Consider the following 10000-nt stretch of genomic DNA (forward strand, 5'->3'; position numbering starts at 1 on the left):
TTCCGGTCACCTCGCTTCCCTTCCGTCGGCTCGGGCTCTTTCTCGGCTTCTTTCCCCATTTCTCTGACTTCCCGCCCTGCCGTTGCTCGGTAACGCCGATTGGAGCAAAGCGTTGAAAGAGATCAGGGAGCGGGCTAACCCAAAGCAGGAGATCCCTGCTGGTGGCGCAGCAACTCAGAGGCGAGTGCTAAGGAGCTACTGAGAAGCAAACTTGGTACAATTGTAAGACGCAGCTGGGGAATTAGCTCAAATGGTAGCGCGCTCGCTTTGCATGTGAGAGGTAGCGGGATCGATGCCTGCATTTTCCACTCCTCTTTTGGCTCGGGGCAATGGCTCAAACGCAACAGTGGTGTCAGCTGTCGGTGAACCCGTGTACTTCCGAAGGGTCTCCACACGCTGAGGTACAGAGGGGCCAAGGGACATCAAATCCTTTGGTGTGCCGTAGCAGCAAGTCTTGTCGATAGTCTTGTGCAGCAAAAATGGAAAGCTGAGATGAGGGATAAAAATGCTTTGCAAGTATCAATGCCTTCTCTGAGGATCGAACTCAGGACCTTCAGATTATGAGACTGACGCGCTGCCTACTGCGCTAAGAAGGCACTTGCCATGCAAACTGCTGGGCAGCATGACCAAGTAGGTGCGCTTGCGAGGCATCTAGCGCCATAATGCAAAGTGCGTAAAAAAGTTCGAGCCAGGTAGGAGTCGAACCTACAATCTTCTGATCCGTAGTCAGACGCGTTATCCATTGCGCCACAGGCCCAGCCTGTACAGAGCAGCTGGCAACTCACAGTCCCACAACACTGCGGCATCAGCAGGTACACCAGGCCGGGAGCGTCAAAAGGCGCACGGCGGACAATCACCAAAGCGAGACACCTTTGCCGCTTCCCTTCGATTTTCAGGTGGTAGAGCGGAGGACTGCAGTGGAAAAAAAGCAAAGCAAAGTCGTCGTTAGGTCGCTGGTTCGACTCCGGCTTGAAGGAGCGGGCGTTCTTGTGCAGTAAGTGAGCGGTAAGGAGCTGTTAGCTCAAGGCAGTGCTCTTAACTTGACGCTAGTTTACATGTTGCTGCTAAGGCACAGGACACCTCCATTGCTTGAGCAGTTGCATCTGCACACCAGCAGGGAGTGCCTTTGAGCAGCAACGCACCAAAACACCCAGCACTCTCTTTCAGGCAAAACCTCAGGCAAAAGAAGTCGTCTATCAGTCAGACAGGGCTCTCGGCTGCTCCCTCACGCTCGTGGCGGCTGCTACTTTCCGGTCACCTCGCTTCCCTTCCGTCGGCTCGGGCTCTTTCTCGGCTTCTTTCCCCATTTCTCTGACTTCCCGCCCTGCCGTTGCTCGGTAACGCCGATTGGAGCAAAGCGTTGAAAGAGATCAGGGAGCGGGCTAACCCAAAGCAGGAGATCCCTGCTGGTGGCGCAGCAACTCAGAGGCGAGTGCTAAGGAGCTACTGAGAAGCAAACTTGGTGCAATTGTAAGACGCAGCTGGGGAATTAGCTCAAATGGTAGAGCGCTCGCTTTGCATGTGAGAGGTAGCGGGATCGATGCCTGCATTCTCCACTCCTCTTTTGGCTCGGGGCAATGGCTCAAACGCAACAGTGGTGTCAGCTGTCGGTGAACCCGTGTACTTCCGAAGGGTCTCCACACGCTGAGGTACAGAGGGGCCAAGGGACATCAAATCCTTTGGTGTGCCGTAGCAGCAAGTCTTGTGCAGCAAAAATGGAAAGCTGAGATGAGGGATAAGAAAGCTTTGCAAGTATCAATGCCTTCATCTGAGGATCGAACTCAGGACCTTCAGATTATGAGACTGACGCGCTGCCTACTGCGCTAAGAAGGCACTTGCCATGCAAACTGCTGGGCAGCATGACCAAGTAGGTGCGCTTGCGAGGCATCTAGCGCCATAATGCAAAGTGCGTAAAAAAGTTCGAGCCAGGTAGGAGTCGAACCTACAATCTTCTGATCCGTAGTCAGACGCGTTATCCATTGCGCCACAGGCCCAGCTTGTACAGAGCAGCTGGCAACTCACAGTCCCACAACACTGCGGCATCAGCAGGTACACCAGGCCGGGAGCGTCAAAAGGCGCACGGCGGACAATCACCAAAGCGAGACACCTTTGCCACTTCCCTTCGATTTTCAGGTGGTAGAGCGGAGGACTGCAGTGGGAAAAAAGCAAAGCAAAGTCGTCGTTAGGTCGCTGGTTCGACTCCGGCTTGAAGGAGCGGGCGTTCTTGTGCAGTAAGTGAGCGGTAAGGAGCTTTTAGCTCAAGGCAGTGCTCTTAACTTGATGCTAGTTTACATGTTGCTGCTGAGGCACAGGACACCTCCATTGCTTGAGCAGTTGCATCTGCACACCAGCAGGGAGTGCCTTTGAGCAGCAATGCACCAAAACACCCACCACTCTCTTTCAGGCAAAACCTCAGGCAAAAGAATTCATCTATCAGTCAGACAGGGCTCTCGGCTGCTCCCTCACGCTCGTGGCGGCTGCTACTTTCCGGTCACCTCGCTTCCCTTCCGTCGGCTCGGGCTCTTTCTCGGCTTCTTTCCCCATTTCTCTGACTTCCCGCCCTGCCGTTGCTCGGTAACGCCGATTGGAGCAAAGCGTTGAAAGAGATCAGGGAGCGGGCTAACCCAAAGCAGGAGATCCCTGCTGGTGGCGCAGCAACTCAGAGGCGAGTGCTAAGGAGCTACTGAGAAGCAAACTTGGTGCAATTGTAAGACGCAGCTGGGGAATTAGCTCAAATGGTAGCGCGCTCGCTTTGCATGTGAGAGGTAGCGGGATCGATGCCTGCATTTTCCACTCCTCTTTTGGCTCGGGGCAATGGCTCAAACGCAACAGTGGTGTCAGCTGTGGGTGAACCCGTGTACTTCCGAAGGGTCTCCACACGCTGAGGTACAGAGGGGCCAAGGGACATCAAATCCTTTGGTGTGCCGTAGCAGCAAGTCTTGTGCAGCAAAAATGGAAAGCTGAGATGAGGGATAAGAAAGCTTTGCAAGTATCAATGCCTTCTCTGAGGATCGAACTCAGGACCTTCAGATTATGAGACTGACGCGCTGCCTACTGCGCTAAGAAGGCACTTGCCATGCAAACTGCTGGGCAGCATGACCAAGTAGGTGCGCTTGCGAGGCATCTAGCGCCATAATGCAAAGTGCGTAAAAAAGTTCGAGCCAGGTAGGAGTCGAACCTACAATCTTCTGATCCATAGTCAGACGCGTTATCCATTGCGCCACAGGCCCAGCTTGTACAGAGCAGCTGGCAACTCACAGTCCCACAACACTGCGGCATCAGCAGGTACACCAGGCCGGGAGCGTCAAAAGGCGCACGGCGGACAATCACAAAGCGAGACACCTTTGCCACTTCCCTTCGATTTTCAGGTGGTAGAGCGGAGGACTGCAGTGGGAAAAAAGCAAAGCAAAGTCGTCGTTAGGTCGCTGGTTCGACTCCGGCTTGAAGGAGCGGGCGTTCTTGTGCAGTAAGTGAGCGGTAAGGAGCTTTTAGCTCAAGGCAGTGCTCTTAACTTGATGCTAGTTTACATGTTGCTGCTGAGGCACAGGACACCTCCATTGCTTGAGCAGTTGCATCTGCACACCAGCAGGGAGTGCCTTTGAGCAGCAATGCACCAAAACACCCACCACTCTCTTTCAGGCAAAACCTCAGGCAAAAGAATTCATCTATCAGTCAGACAGGGCTCTCGGCTGCTCCCTCACGCTCGTGGCGGCTGCTACTTTCCGGTCACCTCGCTTCCCTTCCGTCGGCTCGGGCTCTTTCTCGGCTTCTTTCCCCATTTCTCTGACTTCCCGCCCTGCCGTTGCTCGGTAACGCCGATTGGAGCAAAGCGTTGAAAGAGATCAGGGAGCGGGCTAACCCAAAGCAGGAGATCCCTGCTGGTGGCGCAGCAACTCAGAGGCGAGTGCTAAGGAGCTACTGAGAAGCAAACTTGGTGCAATTGTAAGACGCAGCTGGGGAATTAGCTCAAATGGTAGCGCGCTCGCTTTGCATGTGAGAGGTAGCGGGATCGATGCCTGCATTTTCCACTCATCTTTTGGCTCGGGGCAATGGCTCAAACGCAACAGTGGTGTCAGCTGTCGGTGAACCCGTGTACTTCCGAAGGGTCTCCACACGCTGAGGTACAGAGGGGCCAAGGGACATCAAATCCTTTGGTGTGCCGTAGCAGCAAGTCTTGTCGATAGTCTTGTGCAGCAAAAATGGAAAGCTGAGATGAGGGATAAAAATGCTTTGCAAGTATCAATGCCTTCTCTGAGGATCGAACTCAGGACCTTCAGATTATGAGACTGACGCGCTGCCTACTGCGCTAAGAAGGCACTTGCCGTGCAAACTGCTGGGCAGCATGACCAAGTAGGTGCGCTTGCGAGGCATCTAGCGCCATAATGCAAAGTGCGTAAAAAAGTTCGAGCCAGGTAGGAGTCGAACCTACAATCTTCTGATCCGTAGTCAGACGCGTTATCCATTGCGCCACAGGCCCAGCCTGTACAGAGCAGCTGGCAACTCACAGTCCCACAACACTGCGGCATCAGCAGGTACACCAGGCCGGGAGCGTCAAAAGGCGCACGGCGGACAATCACCAAAGCGAGACACCTTTGCCGCATCCCTTCGATTTTCAGGTGGTAGAGCGGAGGACTGCAGTGGAAAAAAAGCAAAGCAAAGTCGTCGTTAGGTCGCTGGTTCGACTCCGGCTTGAAGGAGCGGGCGTTCTTGTGCAGTAAGTGAGCGGTAAGGAGCTTTTAGCTCAAGGCAGTGCTCTTAACTTGACGCTAGTTTACATGTTGCTGCTGAGGCACAGGACACCTCCATTGCTTGAGCAGTTGCATCTGCACACCAGCAGGGAGTGCCTTTGAGCAGCAATGCACCAAAACACCCACCACTCTCTTTCAGGCAAAACCTCAGGCAAAAGAATTCATCTATCAGTCAGACAGGGCTCTCGGCTGCTCCCTCACGCTCGTGGCGGCTGCTACTTTCCGGTCACCTCGCTTCCCTTCCGTCGGCTCGGGCTCTTTCTCGGCTTCTTTCCCCATTTCTCTGACTTCCCGCCCTGCCGTTGCTCGGTAACGCCGATTGGAGCAAAGCGTTGAAAGAGATCAGGGAGCGGGCTAACCCAAAGCAGGAGATCCCTGCTGGTGGCGCAGCAACTCAGAGGCGAGTGCTAAGGAGCTACTGAGAAGCAAACTTGGTGCAATTGTAAGACGCAGCTGGGGAATTAGCTCAAATGGTAGAGCGCTCGCTTTGCATGTGAGAGGTAGCGGGATCGATGCCCGCATTCTCCACTCCTCTTTTGGCTCGGGGCAATGGCTCAAACGCAACAGTGGTGTCAGCTGTCGGTGAACCTGTGTACTTCCGAAGGGTCTCCACACGCTGAGGGACAGAGGTGCCAAGGGACATCAAATCCTTTGGTGTGCCGTAGCAGCAAGTCTTGTGCAGCAAAAATGGAAAGCTGAGATGAGGGATAAGAAAGCTTTGCAAGTATCAATGCCTTCTCTGAGGGTTGAACTCAGGACCTTCAGATTATGAGACTGACGCGCTGCCTACTGCGCTAAGAAGGCACTTGCCATGCAAACTGCTGGGCAGCATGACCAAGTAGGTGCGCTTGCGAGGCATCTAGCGCCATAATGCAAAGTGCGTAAAAAAGTTCGAGCCAGGTAGGAGTCGAACCTACAATCTTCTGATCCATAGTCAGACGCGTTATCCATTGCGCCACAGGCCCAGCTTGTACAGAGCAGCTGGCAACTCACAGTCCCACAACACTGCGGCATCAGCAGGTACACCAGGCCGGGAGCGTCAAAAGGCGCACGGCGGACAATCACAAAGCGAGACACCTTTGCCACTTCCCTTCGATTTTCAGGTGGTAGAGCGGAGGACTGCAGTGGGAAAAAAGCAAAGCAAAGTCGTCGTTAGGTCGCTGGTTCGACTCCGGCTTGAAGGAGCGGGCGTTCTTGTGCAGTAAGTGAGCGGTAAGGAGCTTTTAGCTCAAGGCAGTGCTCTTAACTTGATGCTAGTTTACATGTTGCTGCTGAGGCACAGGACACCTCCATTGCTTGAGCAGTTGCATCTGCACACCAGCAGGGAGTGCCTTTGAGCAGCAATGCACCAAAACACCCACCACTCTCTTTCAGGCAAAACCTCAGGCAAAAGAATTCATCTATCAGTCAGACAGGGCTCTCGGCTGCTCCCTCACGCTCGTGGCGGCTGCTACTTTCCGGTCACCTCGCTTCCCTTCCGTCGGCTCGGGCTCTTTCTCGGCTTCTTTCCCCATTTCTCTGACTTCCCGCCCTGCCGTTGCTCGGTAACGCCGATTGGAGCAAAGCGTTGAAAGAGATCAGGGAGCGGGCTAACCCAAAGCAGGAGATCCCTGCTGGTGGCGCAGCAACTCAGAGGCGAGTGCTAAGGAGCTACTGAGAAGCAAACTTGGTGCAATTGTAAGACGCAGCTGGGGAATTAGCTCAAATGGTAGCGCGCTCGCTTTGCATGTGAGAGGTAGCGGGATCGATGCCTGCATTTTCCACTCATCTTTTGGCTCGGGGCAATGGCTCAAACGCAACAGTGGTGTCAGCTGTCGGTGAACCCGTGTACTTCCGAAGGGTCTCCACACGCTGAGGTACAGAGGGGCCAAGGGACATCAAATCCTTTGGTGTGCCGTAGCAGCAAGTCTTGTCGATAGTCTTGTGCAGCAAAAATGGAAAGCTGAGATGAGGGATAAAAATGCTTTGCAAGTATCAATGCCTTCTCTGAGGATCGAACTCAGGACCTTCAGATTATGAGACTGACGCGCTGCCTACTGCGCTAAGAAGGCACTTGCCGTGCAAACTGCTGGGCAGCATGACCAAGTAGGTGCGCTTGCGAGGCATCTAGCGCCATAATGCAAAGTGCGTAAAAAAGTTCGAGCCAGGTAGGAGTCGAACCTACAATCTTCTGATCCGTAGTCAGACGCGTTATCCATTGCGCCACAGGCCCAGCCTGTACAGAGCAGCTGGCAACTCACAGTCCCACAACACTGCGGCATCAGCAGGTACACCAGGCCGGGAGCGTCAAAAGGCGCACGGCGGACAATCACCAAAGCGAGACACCTTTGCCGCATCCCTTCGATTTTCAGGTGGTAGAGCGGAGGACTGCAGTGGAAAAAAAGCAAAGCAAAGTCGTCGTTAGGTCGCTGGTTCGACTCCGGCTTGAAGGAGCGGGCGTTCTTGTGCAGTAAGTGAGCGGTAAGGAGCTTTTAGCTCAAGGCAGTGCTCTTAACTTGACGCTAGTTTACATGTTGCTGCTGAGGCACAGGACACCTCCATTGCTTGAGCAGTTGCATCTGCACACCAGCAGGGAGTGCCTTTGAGCAGCAATGCACCAAAACACCCACCACTCTCTTTCAGGCAAAACCTCAGGCAAAAGAATTCATCTATCAGTCAGACAGGGCTCTCGGCTGCTCCCTCACGCTCGTGGCGGCTGCTACTTTCCGGTCACCTCGCTTCCCTTCCGTCGGCTCGGGCTCTTTCTCGGCTTCTTTCCCCATTTCTCTGACTTCCCGCCCTGCCGTTGCTCGGTAACGCCGATTGGAGCAAAGCGTTGAAAGAGATCAGGGAGCGGGCTAACCCAAAGCAGGAGATCCCTGCTGGTGGCGCAGCAACTCAGAGGCGAGTGCTAAGGAGCTACTGAGAAGCAAACTTGGTGCAATTGTAAGACGCAGCTGGGGAATTAGCTCAAATGGTAGAGCGCTCGCTTTGCATGTGAGAGGTAGCGGGATCGATGCCCGCATTCTCCACTCCTCTTTTGGCTCGGGGCAATGGCTCAAACGCAACAGTGGTGTCAGCTGTCGGTGAACCTGTGTACTTCCGAAGGGTCTCCACACGCTGAGGGACAGAGGTGCCAAGGGACATCAAATCCTTTGGTGTGCCGTAGCAGCAAGTCTTGTGCAGCAAAAATGGAAAGCTGAGATGAGGGATAAGAAAGCTTTGCAAGTATCAATGCCTTCTCTGAGGGTTGAACTCAGGACCTTCAGATTATGAGACTGACGCGCTGCCTACTGCGCTAAGAAGGCACTTGCCATGCAAACTGCTGGGCAGCATGACCAAGTAGGTGCGCTTGCGAGGCATCTAGCGCCATAATGCAAAGTGCGTAAAAAAGTTCGAGCCAGGTAGGAGTCGAACCTACAATCTTCTGATCCATAGTCAGACGCGTTATCCATTGCGCCACAGGCCCAGCTTGTACAGAGCAGCTGGCAACTCACAGTCCCACAACACTGCGGCATCAGCAGGTACACCAGGCCGGGAGCGTCAAAAGGCGCACGGCGGACAATCACAAAGCGAGACACCTTTGCCACTTCCCTTCGATTTTCAGGTGGTAGAGCGGAGGACTGCAGTGGGAAAAAAGCAAAGCAAAGTCGTCGTTAGGTCGCTGGTTCGACTCCGGCTTGAAGGAGCGGGCGTTCTTGTGCAGTAAGTGAGCGGTAAGGAGCTTTTAGCTCAAGGCAGTGCTCTTAACTTGATGCTAGTTTACATGTTGCTGCTGAGGCACAGGACACCTCCATTGCTTGAGCAGTTGCATCTGCACACCAGCAGGGAGTGCCTTTGAGCAGCAATGCACCAAAACACCCACCACTCTCTTTCAGGCAAAACCTCAGGCAAAAGAATTCATCTATCAGTCAGACAGGGCTCTCGGCTGCTCCCTCACGCTCGTGGCGGCTGCTACTTTCCGGTCACCTCGCTTCCCTTCCGTCGGCTCGGGCTCTTTCTCGGCTTCTTTCCCCATTTCTCTGACTTCCCGCCCTGCCGTTGCTCGGTAACGCCGATTGGAGCAAAGCGTTGAAAGAGATCAGGGAGCGGGCTAACCCAAAGCAGGAGATCCCTGCTGGTGGCGCAGCAACTCAGAGGCGAGTGCTAAGGAGCTACTGAGAAGCAAACTTGGTGCAATTGTAAGACGCAGCTGGGGAATTAGCTCAAATGGTAGCGCGCTCGCTTTGCATGTGAGAGGTAGCGGGATCGATGCCTGCATTTTCCACTCATCTTTTGGCTCGGGGCAATGGCTCAAACGCAACAGTGGTGTCAGCTGTCGGTGAACCCGTGTACTTCCGAAGGGTCTCCACACGCTGAGGTACAGAGGGGCCAAGGGACATCAAATCCTTTGGTGTGCCGTAGCAGCAAGTCTTGTCGATAGTCTTGTGCAGCAAAAATGGAAAGCTGAGATGAGGGATAAAAATGCTTTGCAAGTATCAATGCCTTCTCTGAGGATCGAACTCAGGACCTTCAGATTATGAGACTGACGCGCTGCCTACTGCGCTAAGAAGGCACTTGCCGTGCAAACTGCTGGGCAGCATGACCAAGTAGGTGCGCTTGCGAGGCATCTAGCGCCATAATGCAAAGTGCGTAAAAAAGTTCGAGCCAGGTAGGAGTCGAACCTACAATCTTCTGATCCGTAGTCAGACGCGTTATCCATTGCGCCACAGGCCCAGCCTGTACAGAGCAGCTGGCAACTCACAGTCCCACAACACTGCGGCATCAGCAGGTACACCAGGCCGGGAGCGTCAAAAGGCGCACGGCGGACAATCACCAAAGCGAGACACCTTTGCCGCATCCCTTCGATTTTCAGGTGGTAGAGCGGAGGACTGCAGTGGAAAAAAAGCAAAGCAAAGTCGTCGTTAGGTCGCTGGTTCGACTCCGGCTTGAAGGAGCGGGCGTTCTTGTGCAGTAAGTGAGCGGTAAGGAGCTTTTAGCTCAAGGCAGTGCTCTTAACTTGACGCTAGTTTACATGTTGCTGCTGAGGCACAGGACACCTCCATTGCTTGAGCAGTTGCATCTGCACACCAGCAGGGAGTGCCTTTGAGCAGCAATGCACCAAAACACCCACCACTCTCTTTCAGGCAAAACCTCAGGCAAAAGAATTCATCTATCAGTCAGACAGGGCTCTCGGCTGCTCCCTCACGCTCGTGGCGGCTGCTACTTTCCGGTCACCTCGCTTCCCTTCCGTCGGCTCGGGCTCTTTCTCGGCTTCTTTCCCCATTTCTCTG

At 54.0% G+C, this 10000-nt stretch overlaps 3 non-coding genes across 3 annotated transcripts; all 3 read right to left on the reverse strand.

Moving 5' to 3' along the window:
* Window positions 1–3157: 3157 nt before the first annotated feature.
* On the reverse strand, window positions 3158–3230 carry trnah-aug (transfer RNA histidin (anticodon AUG)). Its single transcript has one exon. It is a non-coding gene; the product is annotated as a tRNA-His (tRNA).
* A 2410-nt stretch (window positions 3231–5640) lies between these two features.
* trnah-aug (transfer RNA histidin (anticodon AUG)) lies at window positions 5641–5713 on the reverse strand. Its single transcript has one exon. It is a non-coding gene; the product is annotated as a tRNA-His (tRNA).
* A 2410-nt stretch (window positions 5714–8123) lies between these two features.
* Window positions 8124–8196, reverse strand: trnah-aug (transfer RNA histidin (anticodon AUG)). The gene has a single exon. It is a non-coding gene; the product is annotated as a tRNA-His (tRNA).
* Between the last annotated feature and the right edge of the window lie 1804 nt (window positions 8197–10000).

This window comes from Somniosus microcephalus, unplaced genomic scaffold (assembly GCF_052327205.1).
Source record: "Somniosus microcephalus isolate GS21.2 unplaced genomic scaffold, FLI_Smic_1.0 scaffold63, whole genome shotgun sequence".
Taxonomy (NCBI): Eukaryota; Metazoa; Chordata; class Chondrichthyes; order Squaliformes; family Somniosidae; genus Somniosus; species Somniosus microcephalus.